The sequence below is a fragment of the Corvus kubaryi genome, unplaced genomic scaffold, assembly GCF_017639235.1.
Source record: "Corvus kubaryi isolate FWS band 111438036 unplaced genomic scaffold, C.kubaryi_AGA036_p1.0 137, whole genome shotgun sequence".
Classification (NCBI taxonomy): domain Eukaryota; kingdom Metazoa; phylum Chordata; class Aves; order Passeriformes; family Corvidae; genus Corvus; species Corvus kubaryi.
The window spans coordinates 22174688-22189124 of record NW_024580671.1 but is presented as its reverse complement, the minus strand read 5'-3'; positions in this window follow the sequence as shown (position 1 = coordinate 22189124).

Below are 14437 nucleotides of genomic sequence, written 5' to 3'. Positions count from 1 at the left end.
GGCAAGGGAGGCAAGAAGGGTCTCCCATGAGGGTTGAGAGGACTTTAATCACATCTTGTCCCAGCAGCCCTCAGAGGCAGAGAGACCTTGTGGTCCGGGTGCGAGGAGCGTTTGTCAGGGGCTCAGGGGCGGTCCCTGGGTGGGGTTGGGGTACAGGAACCAATAGGGAGAGCCTGAGGGAGTGGCCAAAGCTAGGGGCAAGGGAAAAGTGGGAGACTAGGAAAAGCAATGGGTTAACTGATCGCCACAGGTGCCTGTGTAATTTTGCTCCTTGCAGATGGTGTTTTAAGGACATTTAAAAACTTAAAGACTTTGGAAGTCTCTCCAAATTCAGTTGAATTTAAGCTCTTGGATGTGTCATACTCTTGAAAATCCAGTTGGAAAGACAGAATGTAAATAAATAACATATTGGAGAAACAAGGAGGCATTCCGTGTTTATGACCTGCTGTTCAGTAGTGATTGAACTTTCTCATCAGCCTTTGTAGTTACGGGATGCAGAGATTTTACAGACAAGGCTTTGAAATGCTTAGCTTAATACTAATCCTTTGGCTACTGAGCAGCAGGAAGTGGGATTGTAAGAAGGACAGTAGAGCCCACAGGGTACAAGCTGCGGTTTGCAACAGAAGGAAGAGAGTTTATTGTCTTCACAGGGATAAGTGCTTAGCTTTTCAATACCACAGTGTTTTAGATCATGAGAATGTATGCACATTAGGTCACTTTTTTGGCCAAGCCATTGCACTGAGATGTGAAACTGGCCGGAACTAGGATACTACCCTATAGGGCAAGGCCAAATATTTAAATGGAGTTGTGAAAAAATTAAGCAAATATATATGTTCAAGTTCTTCAGGTGGAATGGGACCACTGCAAAAAATTTCTGTTCAGTGGAGAAAAAAAAATCCAAGTAAGAATTTATTTCCACTATTATTCAAAGTGTACAGTGAATGTTAAGAATTGGAAACAAAAATCAGCATACGATGGAGGCAGAAGGAAAGAACAATTCCAGAGGATAGTAATAAAAACAAGAAGTGATAGTAGAGAGTCTTTATGAGACAGTTTGCTGCAGCTCCTGTTCACAGCATTTCCTAGACATTAAATTCCCAGGAAGAACTATGGTTTGGGAAAACATTCATCTGATGATGGAATACCAGATCCAAAGTGCTTGAAAAATGTAGAGCAGATTTATGCTGTAATTAATGAATTCATATTTGTGGTAAAGCTATGGGTGGACTTCGCCCCCGAACAATGTGCTACAATGTGTTTTTCCTTGTTTTCTGCTGCAACTCATACACGCCTACAGAGGTGTCCCCGTAAAACTGCTGTTTCAGTACCATTTGTCTACAGAAGCAGAGTAGACTGAAAGTCTAGGAATAAAACGACATCAAGCAGATTATTTTAATTTGAATTTTTTACAAGTAAACTAGGAGGAAATATGCTGAATGGGGAAATATGTGCCAGCAAGGAAGAAGTTGGGATTTTTTTTTTAATATCAACTGTACTATTACACGAAGCTTTAAACATAAATTTGTTCTGTGCCTTCTACTTACTGTGTGTGTGCAGGCTGTGGACTGACACTGCTAAAAAAATACAGTTCTGTACAAGTGACACCTTTAGAATTGAGTCCATATTCAGCTGTAATTTCAAAGGCCAGCTATCAGATAGCTTTGAATTATGGAGGTGGAATTACTTCACTGAAAGGAATTCTCTGGATGATGGCAGTTTATAAATTGCTGCTTGAATTTTTTGGTTAAAAGAGCAGCAAAACTAAAACTGAAATCTGCTGCTTGAACAGATTTAATTACAAATTTTCTTTCTTTCTTTTTCTGTCTACCAATGAGCCCTTAAGCAACTCAAAGCCCCTCTGAAGCAGTGTTTGAAGTGACAAGTATGATCAGTCACTCACAGGGTATGTATTAATCAAAGGGGCTCTTTATTGTTTTTAACAGGGTGGGAAAGGGGCTTTCACCACCCAGCTGTCTTTAATGCTGTCACTCTGACATAAATTCATTTCCTACTCCATCTTGAAGGATACACTTTTCCTAACATATTTCCTATGCTAAAAGGGATGAAATCCCATTAATAAAAATGGAAACATTGGAGTGATTGTGTTTGGCACAAGCCCGGGATATAGCGATGTCAGAGGCCATCTAGACATGCTGCCCTGTGGTCTCCTATCATGCAAAGGTACCCAGGTATGTGTAGTGATGTGGTGTCCTGGTTCTGGTCAGGACAGGGGTAATTTTTTGCAGTAGCCAGGAGTGGGCATGGCTGGGATGCAGAGCTTATGCTCTACCACCTCAGATCATTGCCAGGGGTGGGGAGAAGGGACTCTCTTCTGATAAGAAGGGGTATTACTGTCCCTGCCCGGCTCCGTGGGGTCCCGCGTGCCCCCACAGCCGCACGGTGGGTTCAGTGTTACAGTCGGTAGCACAGAGCCGAGAAGGGCATTTGTGTGCGTTCTGCCAGGAGCATTTATTGCTGCTACACTGCCGAAGGGTGCAGAGGCAAATACCAACATGATCCCAAAACTCACAGTTTTACCCGGGGGTGGGGAAAAGGCAGGACCAGGGAACGGGGACCAATGGGGAAGCTCTGGGGGAGTGACGAGGGATAGAAGCTGACAGCCAACCGGGGAATCCAAACTGGGATAGATTAACAGAACAGAACACGCATCCTGGGAGAAGGCTTTCTGGTCGCCCTAACCTTGACTAGTAAGACCCTGGCACCAGAGACTCTTACCAAGAGCTCTCTCTGTCCCTTGTGCCACAGGCCAATCGGCCACCACAAAGAGGTTCCTTGCAGTGGAGTAAGCATGGCAGAGGGAGCCCTCTGGTATTTTCTACTATTGGGGATTTTTTCCTTGTGCATAATTTATTTTCTTGTACTGTCTGTCGTTAGTATTGTTGCTATTGTAGTATTGTTGCTGTTACTGTTCATTTTCTTGTTTCATTGCTCTTTCCAGTAAATTGTTCTTATCTCAAGCTCTGACCTTTGCCTTTTGTGTCTCCAATTCTCTTCTCCGCTACAGGGGACGGAGAGGGGAAATTGGGGAGAGCAGAGCATAGTTCGGAGAGTCTCGGTGGGGGCACTGAATTGGAGACTGCCATTCCTAAGCCATGACATGTGTAAGGTCTTGCTGCCAGAAAACTGCATTTGACTTAAAGGGAAATGGCTGGCTCCGTTATTTGCTGTTTTGTTGAGAGTAAACCAAACAGCCTTAAAAGTAAGGAAAAAGGCAAAGAATTGCTTTTTCCCTAGAGATCAGTCGATGCATTTGTTTAGCAAGGTGCCATGGCTTGGGTCCTTCTTGCAGGAAATAGAAGCAGAAAAGAAAGCTTCAGAAGCTTTGTTTGAAGAGTTGGGAAAGGTCAGAAGTTACACATGGAGGAACAATGAGGAATGAGGAGTGAACCTTAAATGTCTAACATGGCACTTCTATAAATCAGATGTTTTACCTTGCAAATCCTAATGCAAATCTGTTGACTGCGATACTCTATATGATTTGATAATAAATAACATTTTGAATATTATTCCAATCTGTTGTAAGTGATTAACGAGACTAACTCACAATTATATTTCTAAACAAGTTTAATTCCTCTGGGTCCAATTACTGGAAATTGCTTTTATCCTTTATAAACTGTATGGAAAAAGAATTGGCAAAATTACAATATTTGTCATTCACCAAGTGACAGGACCTCCTCACATCAGATCATTTTTTCCCACAAGGACGATATTCCACAGTGATACCTTCAAAGTGTACCTTTTCACAGCAAGCTTATCGAGGCAGTGTAAAAATAGCAATAGTTTTCAAAACTCATTTAGCTCTGCTGTAAGGCCTAGAAAAATGTGAATGTCTGGCCTACTTTTCAGTCTGGGTAAAGAGGTACCTGATGTGATGTGACAGAGCAGGGAATCCTGAACTCTTTTCTTAGGGGCTATGGCAAAGGCACGGAAGCCTCATTTTAAATATCGAGGTCATTGGCTAATAAGTGTCAGGAAAGCACAGAGCTGTACCAAATACTGTCAAGAGCACGTGCAACAAAGCAAATCAGAACTGGAAATCAATTATAATTGAAACTGTCACACGGAAAAATGGAACAGTGATATATTCTGCTTTTGGCAATTCAGTTTTGGTAAAGAATTTTCATCTGGAACTTAAATCAAATAGCAAATAAAAACTTAATCTGATGAAAAGCACAACAAGACTACATGCTCAAACAGAGCAGAGGCCCCAGAAGAGGCACTCTATTGAAAAGCAGTTTTTTTCTTACATACAACTGCTTTATACCATAGTATAACTGATCAAGGTATACATAACAAATTCACAGGTAACCAATTTTCATGTATTCAATATGTATTAACCATAATTACATGTGTAGTGCCTTATCTTGTGCACTTCACATAATGTATACACCTCTTTGGGAACTGTATCTTTATCGAGGTAAGAGTATTGGAGTGCACTATCCCTGGACTCTTCCAAGCTGAGTCCGGATTCCAAACCTGACAGCTGTCAATGACAGATGAATCTGTACCTGGGAATGCCAGTGAACACCAAGCTGGCAAACCCCAGCCCCAGTAGAATGCTGTGTGGTGGGCTGTCACAAGGAGGGCTCCTCTGACTCTGCAACAGCTGCACTTCCCAGCTTCCAAAGGGACTCAGATTGCTGTCACCTCCTCTACAATTTCCATACTTAAATCATCTAACAAGCTCTGCCTGTCAATGCCTTTCTTACTGGGATCCCAAAAGAACTGGTACCTCTTCAGTGTAAAACACCATCAATTTTCAAAGAATGTATCAGTACTCTCCTGTTGGTCCTCAAAATCATTTTCTAAGGTTGTTTATTAAAAATTGCAGCAGTTGGTCTAGATCTAAAAGGGAGCACTGACAAGTTCAAAATAGAAGCAGCAGATTTAAATCACAGTTTACAATAACTGTGTCTGAACAGTTTCAAAACACATATGGAGGACTGTGCACCTGTGCCCAGTACAGCCTCTAACTTTGCAGGCTCAGGAGCAGATGCTTGCACTAAGACACTGATGTCTGGCCACTGCTGTCTGAGATGTCCTGGTCTTAGTTAAAGAGAAAAGCAGGAAAATTGACAACATAATAACTTGGAAAGTTGTTAATCCAAAAATTCTGGCATGTTCACTGATGGAGTAGAGTCAGGCCCTTGATGATATGTGGGATTTTGATAAACACAAATAAATTTGGTTATGGTCCATAAATGGTTTGATTTGCCAAATTAAGAGCAGGAATAACATGGGGCAGAAATGTGCAGTGTGCTACCCTTCTGTCCCCAGCTGTCTGACAAATATTATTTAACACTCAGGGTTGTATACTTTCCTGTACTAGACACACACACCTTAGCTGATAGTTGGTAATAGAGGTCTTGGGCATTTTAATCAAGAGAAGAACTTAACACTTAAGGCCTAATTGTACAACCAACCTATCTGTTTCGCATAGTGCAGAAACACAGCCAAATTTTTAAGGTTAAATCAGCCCCTTAGAAATTAGACAATCTGTTACCACTTCTACCCAACTGTGCTTCAGGCAGCAGCACTATATCTATTAATTCTTCTAGCACTAAAAGACATGCAAGTGGATGGAAAGGGCTTCAAAAAATTGAGCAAATGAGTATCACATCTCTTCTTTTAATAGTACTGGAAGTACTGCAGCCCCAAAGGTATATGTACTCAGTGAAAGAAAATGTTGTTTTATTTATCAAGATGTAAAAGAAGGAATTGAGAGATTCTTCACAGATTTCTCTCAATTTAGATATTATTGTTATTATCTGCAGATACTGTAAAATAAGTGCTTTCCTTGTAAATAAGATCTTCATGACAGACCCTCTAGCATGAGCCTTTTACTCTTCCTCTGTTTTGTAATGGGAATCTCTTTGGCATATATCTGGAGGATGTTTAAGCTTTTCATGTTTAACCTTATTGTTCTGGCGGCATCAGGATGCTTTATAAAGGGAAATCCACTTAAATCTACAATACGCAAATTGAGAATGATAACCAAAAATTTGCTTTAGACAAGAGACAAGCATAAATGCAAGCATAGTAAGTCTTTCGTGAGTCCTGCAGTGCTGTCCAAGAAAAGGATGACATTTATTTTTTTGCATAAGTTTTGCCATAGGCTCATTCCTTTGGCCATCCGTGTGTCCACTTCGGCACAATCCAAAGTGCAAACATATACAGTATTTATTGAGGCAGTGGCTATCATCTGGATAGGTCAGTCCATGTATTCAGCTATTACCTTTTCCAGCCACTTGAGTTACAAAGAGCATTATGAAACTGAAGCAGCTTCAAGGTGTACCAGTAAATTTAGGTATTCCTTCAGGACAGATGGATGAAACAAGTGGTCAGATTAAACTATTTCCCAATATCTGAAGTAATTGCTAGTATCTGAAGTAAACAATGACAGCCCTGAATGAAAACCATGCTAGATTTAATACTCTTTGGGAAGTAAGATTTGTACTTGTCTTTTTTTACTTTTTTTTTTTTAAATCAGCATAGCAATAGAGCAATTTAATTCACTGTGGTAATACTTCAAATTTAGCTGAGCCCATCAAGTGAGATTCAAACACAGATCAGGAAAGAAAAAATTAATTCTGACACAACAAGCTGAAAGGGAACAATAATTAGTCAGAAAACATATGTTTAGAAAATCACAGTAGCAACTATATTTTATTGCAATTTACTTAAAAGAGTAAGACCTCAGCCTGAGCAGACATATTATCTTGTTAGAAGTACATCTGAAGTATTTCCTTTTTTATCTCCATGGACAGAAAACATCTGACTAATACATAATTTTTAAGCCAGTCTAGCCAGGAACCACAGCCAGACTTGGGAATCATGTGTGCTGTGTCCCTCACAGACAGGCATATGGAGACAGTCTTTGTTGCAAGTTGTGTGTGCTTATGATGAGATGCAACTCATAAATAAAACAGATGAATGGGGGGCATGTGAATAGAAATATATGGGGTTTTTTTCCCCTTACCTACTCTTATTTAGGCAGGATTGTCCTGAGAACATACAGAGAAAGAGGTTTTGTCTTTAATAAATTTTGGGTTCATTCATCACCAAAACCTGTTGGATTATTTCTTGCTTCCAGAAGTCATTAAAAGCCTGGCAGCTGTTCCTGACTGTCCTGTTCTGCAAATCCTTTCTGAATTTTGAGAATTTCACCATCAAAAAATGCTAAAAGAGCTTAACTGAGAATTTTCAATTTTTAAATGATAGTGAGTTAGAGGGAAGCAACTCTCTCTTCACACAAGCTGCTATTGTATTGTATTGGCAGCAAATCCACTTCCAGATTTACATTTGTACCCAGCTGTGTTCTTCTATACCCCCTCTCCAAAAGTTTATCATCTCTGGATTTGAGCATGGCAGCTCTCCAAACAAATTTTAAGTGTTCTGGCCTAAAATAAAAGATTTCCTTGAAAAAGAAATGTTAGAAAGTGATCACTTAGTCTGCATTATTCCACAAACGCACCTGTGAAGAGTCACATGAAAATCTGGGTTATCAGAGCTAAGAAGGAGTGGGAATAAGTGACAGAAATGGTGGATGTAGCTTTTTTAACGGGATTTGCTGATGAGCATTTAGTGACATGTAGCCACAGCTAAAAAGACCAAGTGGACAGGGCAATCCTTGGGTAGCAAATCACAAGATATTTGTACTTAATTTTTTAAAAGCTGTGGGATTGGGGGACATCTGGAGATCTGTTCAAGTTTCAGAATTGTCTCTGTTAATTTCAGACTACCTTCTTAATATCACATCCTTATATAACATCATCTTTTCAGACTAAAAAAAAGAGTGTTGTACAGAGCTGCACAAGTTATACACCACCCTTACTCTGAGCCATAGGAATATGAATGAACAGACCTAGCTCAGAACTGTACTAAATGTGCCAGCATGGATTTCAGTCAGCTCTGAGCACTGGCAGGACATGTTTCCACTTTCCTATGAAATATCCCAAGTGAAAGACTCAGTCCTCTGTTGAATAATCACAGCACTTGGTGCAAAGATCATAATTTTTATAAGGTGTGGCCAGCCTTGCCTTAGGGAAAGGCCCATGTTACATTTAACTCTGAAGCAGACAGAGTGAGATTTCACCCGGATGAGTCCACATAAGTGAGACTTCACCCAGACAAGTACCTATGAGAAGAACTTAACCAAGGAAAAAAAGGGAACTTTCTTAAGGAAGACGTGTGTCCTAGCATAATTCAGTAGAATTTTACTCGCTAAACATCTTAGAAGTATAAACTGTACAGAACAGAGGAAGCATAGGAGTTGGAGGAAAAGAGAATAGCTTGGGTTACAATATGAGATGTAACCAAAAGTATGTATTCTATCACTATCTGTTAAAACCAGGTGGGGCAGTGTTCTTCATCTCTTCCATGACACATCCCTGATCACTCCCTCTGGAGTGATACTTTTCTCTTAACGTGCCATCAAACCTCACTGCATGACTCATAAAATTACATCCTCCCATTGTGAGATGCTCTGCCCAGGGGGAGGAACCAAGCATTCCTACCTGGATATAATCTGAGGTTTGGGACACCGCAAGTGGTCCTTACCTACCGGGTTCCCAGAGGACAAGAGCTACATAACCACCACTGGAGCTTCAGAGGAAGACCAGACCCTTCTACAGGATCACTGCTTCAACAGAACCACATCTATCACTTCAGGAGGACTGCAGCCACCATTTAATCAGACTGCTACCACCAGCCTGACCGACAGGGTGTCAGGTTGTATCCTGACTGTCAGTGTTTTTGTGCTACTGCATTTATTTTGTATTTTCCAATTAAATTTTAGTTCTGATTTCGAGTCTCTCACTGGTTGGCTTTCAGACTAGTACAATAGCATATTTTACATGCTTGTGATTCACCTTCCAAAAGAACTGGTAATTGCAGACGATGACCATAGGCACAGAAATGAGAAGGAGAATGACACCCATTTTTGAAATCACTGGTTTGGTTCCACTTTATTTTGTTGCATTTTTTTAACTATTCAGAAGGGTCTCTAGCAAATCTCTAGTACTTGGTTGTCAAGTAAGTTTAGCTTGACTATGTTCTCATGATTCCAAATTAAAATTTAAAAAGTCTGTATTTTTTTCCAGAGCAACTTAGAACTTTTTCCATGTCACAAGTTTTAGCCACGTCTGAACTATAAAGTCCTCACAATTCCAATCTTGCTATTAGTACATTGATAGGTAAATAAACATACCTAGTTCCTAACACATATGGATGACTTCTGTACATGGGAAAGCACAAATGGGGTGAGATCCAATCCAAAATGTTAACAGTTAAGAAGACCCAACAGTTTCAATGACCTCAAAACACGTGGCAAAGCCTTTACTCAAAGAGAATCTTTGGCTGTTTTCTGAAACACAGGGACACATTTAAGAATTAGAGGGTGGAACAGTGCTTTGCAGCTAGCCCAATATTCCTGCAAGAAGAGAGAAATGGACATAAGTTCTACTGCAGGTTGTCGACACAGCAAAAATGTAGGCTGGGATGTGGCAAAAGCAGTCTTAAAATTGTTTTATAAAATGAAAAATTACAAATCTAAATGCAAGCATTTTGCAGAAATGCATCCCATTCAAAGCCTTCTGCTGGGACATAGACAATGCTCAGCTGGAGGCTTGCAAGCTGCCTGGCAGCACCAGATGCTGAAGAGCCTTATTTTTCTGGCTCTATTGCTCTAGGGCTGTGTCACCATGTGGATGGTTCTGGGCCTCCAGGGCTCCCAAGTCATCTGCTTCCCATCCTGGAGTCTGGAAATCAGATCCTGGATCTGAGATCAATGTGTGAAGGACAGGCTTCTCTTCCTACACCTTTGCAGGAAGCCGTCCATCAAGAGCATCTGCTTTAGGATTTACTTCAGGATTTCTTCTTGGGTTTGTCATTGTTTCAGAATTACCAACACATCTGAAAAACTCAATTTGCTTATAATAAATAGATACTTGCACCAGATCTAGTGGAAAAAACAGATTTTAAAAAAGACATTCTAGTCCTTCCCCCACTCCCATGCAGGACTAAACATTTCCTACTGATGTTTGCTTTGGGCAGGTGCAGCTGACCTTGCTGCCCACAGCAAGGCCAAGGAAAGTACGTGGGCAGTGACTTCTGTGAGGAGAAGTTTTGCAGCACGGCAGCAGCTGGCATGTACACGTGGCTGTGGGAAGCACAGCACCTCTAGAACTTCTTTAAGTCTATCACCACTGCAGAGCCAGGATGAGCTACGCCTCATCCACACAGCTTCATATTTCTGTCGGGAAAGACTGAAATAGTCACCTCATAATGCAATGAGAGCTGTGTGGCCACGAAGTCTGCAACATTTGTAATGAAAATAATGCATTCTTAATTTTGTAAGTAATAAGTAGTAAGTAATAATTAGCTAATTAAAAAAGTCATGAGGATGAGGGAAACACGGAAGGGGGAAGCACATTATAAAATCTGAAGTGCTGAATAACATTTTAATAATCAGTGAATATTGCACGTCTGTTTCTTAATAAGCCAGGAGGAACTTGTATATGGATTTCATTAACGTGCTGTAAAGCTTGGCACGTTATAAGACATTGTTTACAGGGAAAAAGCAGCCTTAATATCTCTCCCAATCTGTCACTAACAAAGGAAGCTAAATCACTAAACTAAGATCTTGCTTGGGGAGCTTTGCTGCCTATCTAACCAACAACATTCATGACTGCCTCACATTTGAATAACTTGACACATTCTTTGTGAGACAAAAACTACACATTTGGAAGTGAAAATAAGAAAAATATGTTTGTTAACAATTTTCATAAGCTCTTATTTCAGACCAGACAATGCAAATTTTTCATATATCATAAGAAAAAAACACAGATTGACGCAGATATTTTGGGAAAGTAGCAAAAAGCAGAAACATGACAAGATAAAATCACACCAGCCATTTGTATTTACTTTAACTGTGTCAAACCTTCCATCAAGTTAGTAATAAGCATGCAGGTCATTAAACAGCTTAATTGAATTTGAGTGACATCTGCTTTTGAACAATTAGATGGCACAACATATTTTCATAATGAAAGAATTTCCTTAATTTTCGTCTTCTCTCACTGAAGGTTTATTAAGTAGTTCAGCCATTAAAGTGCTTATTTATTAGTGAAGCCCAGATGGCCAACCACTAGAAGTGTAAATAATAGCTGAGCCATGTCAGACCTTAATTAAGAGATTGCAAATTAGAGGAACATCACTCAAATCATAGGGACTAACTACACTTTGCTACTATGATAACTCCATAATGGTTTGTGCAGAGAAGAAAACCCCACACCCTAAATATGACTCATTCAGAATGCAATCACAAGGTAAGGAAAATGTGTGAAATCCCTGATGTGACCCCTGTACCAAAGCTCTGTCGCTGATTCTGTTGAACTTGCACCCCCTGAATAGTCTTTCCTTCATGTCTTTGCAAGGTGCTATAGGAGTTATAACTCCTGTATTTCACATGACCTCACTGGGAACCGAGGGTATTCAGAAGCTGAAGGATTAGGTGAGAAGTCTGTCACACACATTTAGTTATAAATCGGTCTTGTTTTCTCACTCTGAATGAGGAAGTGAGCATGTAATAGCCACACACAATTTTTTGTCTAAATGTAACTAGTAGCTAAGGATTGCAATACAGTCTGTGACAGATATCTTTGTTCTCTGAGTCAGCTGGCAAATTTATCATGCCCTAGCTCCTGTGGGACTGTTTTCTTGGGCGAACATAAAAGTAGAGACCCAGAGCCCTCCCAGGACCCATTTTAGCAGTTGTTGAGTCCCAAAATACCTTCTTTACACAGGATGAAGAAAGGAGTTCTGATTTAGATTGTAGTGAATTTGAATTTTCTGATGATCCACAGGTACCACTCAGGCCAGTTTTCTGCCTGCTTTGCACAAAGCTGGTGGAAAAGACCTCAAAAACCAAATGTATTGACAAAGGATCATGGCAAATTTAAGCTCTTTATAAATATAGATTTATGGTTCCCACGAGATGTGCTTTACAGCAGCTGGGTTTTTCTGTTGCTCAGCTTCTATTTTCATTGTTTGTTTCTAATCGGAGTACTCGGGCAAATCTATCACAGCTTAAATAGCAAAGGCAGATTTTGTTTGGTGTTTACAGTTCCCAATTAAATTCATCTCTCAGAACCACAAGAAGAGTTTCCTTAACAAAACGTAATTCTAAACCAATGAGATTGGTTGCAACCCAGGCATTCAATTCTGTTATTTAAATAACTGTAGATTCTAATTAGATCCACTGTCCAGGCCAGTGCTCAAACACTGAAAATCAATTTAAACTTAATGTTGCACATAACTCTTCCCAGTGTAAAGACTGTGAAAAATCCATAATGTATTTCATTTTTCCTTTAAACATTTAGGAATTTTCTGGATGCTGCCATTGACAAAGCAACTAGAAGACACCAGCTTTTAGTTGAATACAGTCATGACACAAGCCCAGCTTTCCTTTTAGTCCCAGCACTGGGTCCTCAGTCTCTACAGTGTCATAGGGAATTATTTATTTGGCAATGCACGAAGGGTAACATCATTGTAAAGTTCACCTCATTCCTTTTGGTTTTAACTCTTTTCAGTCCCAAAGGCCACAAGCAATGAAGATAGCTTTGCTGACAAGGTTGATGTTACCCACTGCAACCATGCCACCTCACTGCAGGAGACACTAAATCAATAGAGCCATGATTTTAGGCCATTGGTTGAATCTCAACATTTTGCTCTTGTGGATTGAAAAAGCTGCTGGTTACATGGCCTTTCTAGCATGAAATGGGAGGTGATAGTCACACTGGATGCATTAAGGATGAGAAAAGCAAACAGACCAAGGACAAACTGGCTGGTGAGCTGGTAAACGATGCAGTCAATACATTGCTGATGCTGTTGAAATCAATAGGTGTGTTTTGCTTTCAATTTCAGGAAGAGCGGGATTTCACCAAAAGCTTCCCTGTGCTTAATTCCTGATGGGATCTACACCCACAGTTAATTGCTTAGCAGTTCCTACTTCCAGGCTATTCCTGACTAATTAGAAATATGAACTCTCTGGCACAACATACCCCTAAACCACTAAACCACATCAAAGGACATTATTCATGAGCGCTGTTCCTTATACTCTTCCTCAGCTTTTGTCAGATGAGAGACATTTTTCTAATGTTCAGTCTGAACTTCTTCATTCTATTTTGTCATGTCCTGTTGCATCTCCCCAAAGGCAGGAGATCAACAGCTCTGCCCCGCTTGAGAAAGTTGTAGACTGTGATTAGGCACCCTCAGCCTTCTCTTCTCCAAACTGAACCAACTAAGTGACCTCAGCTGCTCCTTGTGAGTTTCAGCATATCTCAATATAGCTTAATATTGGGTCTTATAATGCAAAAGAAGATAATAATCTTAGTGAGATTTTACTCTCTTTGTTTTTTTCAGACTATAGTGTATTTATTCTACAGTTAGTAAACTAAATGGATATCCACCTATTGTAATATGGGTCTGGCTTCTTGTATCAATAACTATTCTCACTATTTTGTCTTTGCTAATGGCATATCTAATGGGATATCTTTGAAAGATAAGCACTGCAATGTATGTGTATATTTATATATTTACACACTGTCTTCAGCTGTGGGCCAGCATGTAATTTGGAAGAATCTGGGGCAGCATAATCAGTCTCAGTAAGGTTATGCCCTTTATCATGGCTGAAAAATTAGACTCCAGAGTATGATGTGCAACCCAACAAAACAGTGCCAACAATAACCAAAATGTATTTGCAGGTTTTAAAATATTTGATGAATGAAAAAAGGAAAAGGAAACAAAGGCCAGTGCATCCAGAACCCCACATTACTAATTCTGCCAGGGTTATTTCTCATATTCCAGGAATAGTTTGGTAATGACTGTGATCTGAATTCCTATTTCATCTTTGTAAAGATTCATCAGGAAGCAAAGGAAAGGCTGAGAATGTTAGATGTCAGCAGTGACAGGTGGAGACCTGAAGTGCTCTGTACCCTGTACCCTGCCTGGTAGCCAGTTCTCATGGAAATGGGAATAGACATGTAACCTGTGTATGGCTCTGGCTGAGATGGAGGCAGCTTCCCTCCCAGAGCCCCCCCAGTGCTGTGCTTTACATTGGGACCTAGAAAGGTGTCGATAACACCCCTCTGTTCTGGCTACTGCTGAGCAGTGATGGCACAGCATCCATGCTGTCGCTCCAACATTCCACCACTCCAGCGGTAGGCTGGGGGTGGGCAAGATCTTGAGAGGGGACAAAATCAGGACAGCTGACCCACACTGAACAAAAGGATATTTCATACTTTATACCAAATATGAAAGCTAAGAGAAAGGAGGAGGAAGGAAGGACATTTGTTGTTTTACAATGTTTGCCTTCCGGAGTGACCACTGTGGGTGCTGAAACCTTTCTTCCCAGGAAGAG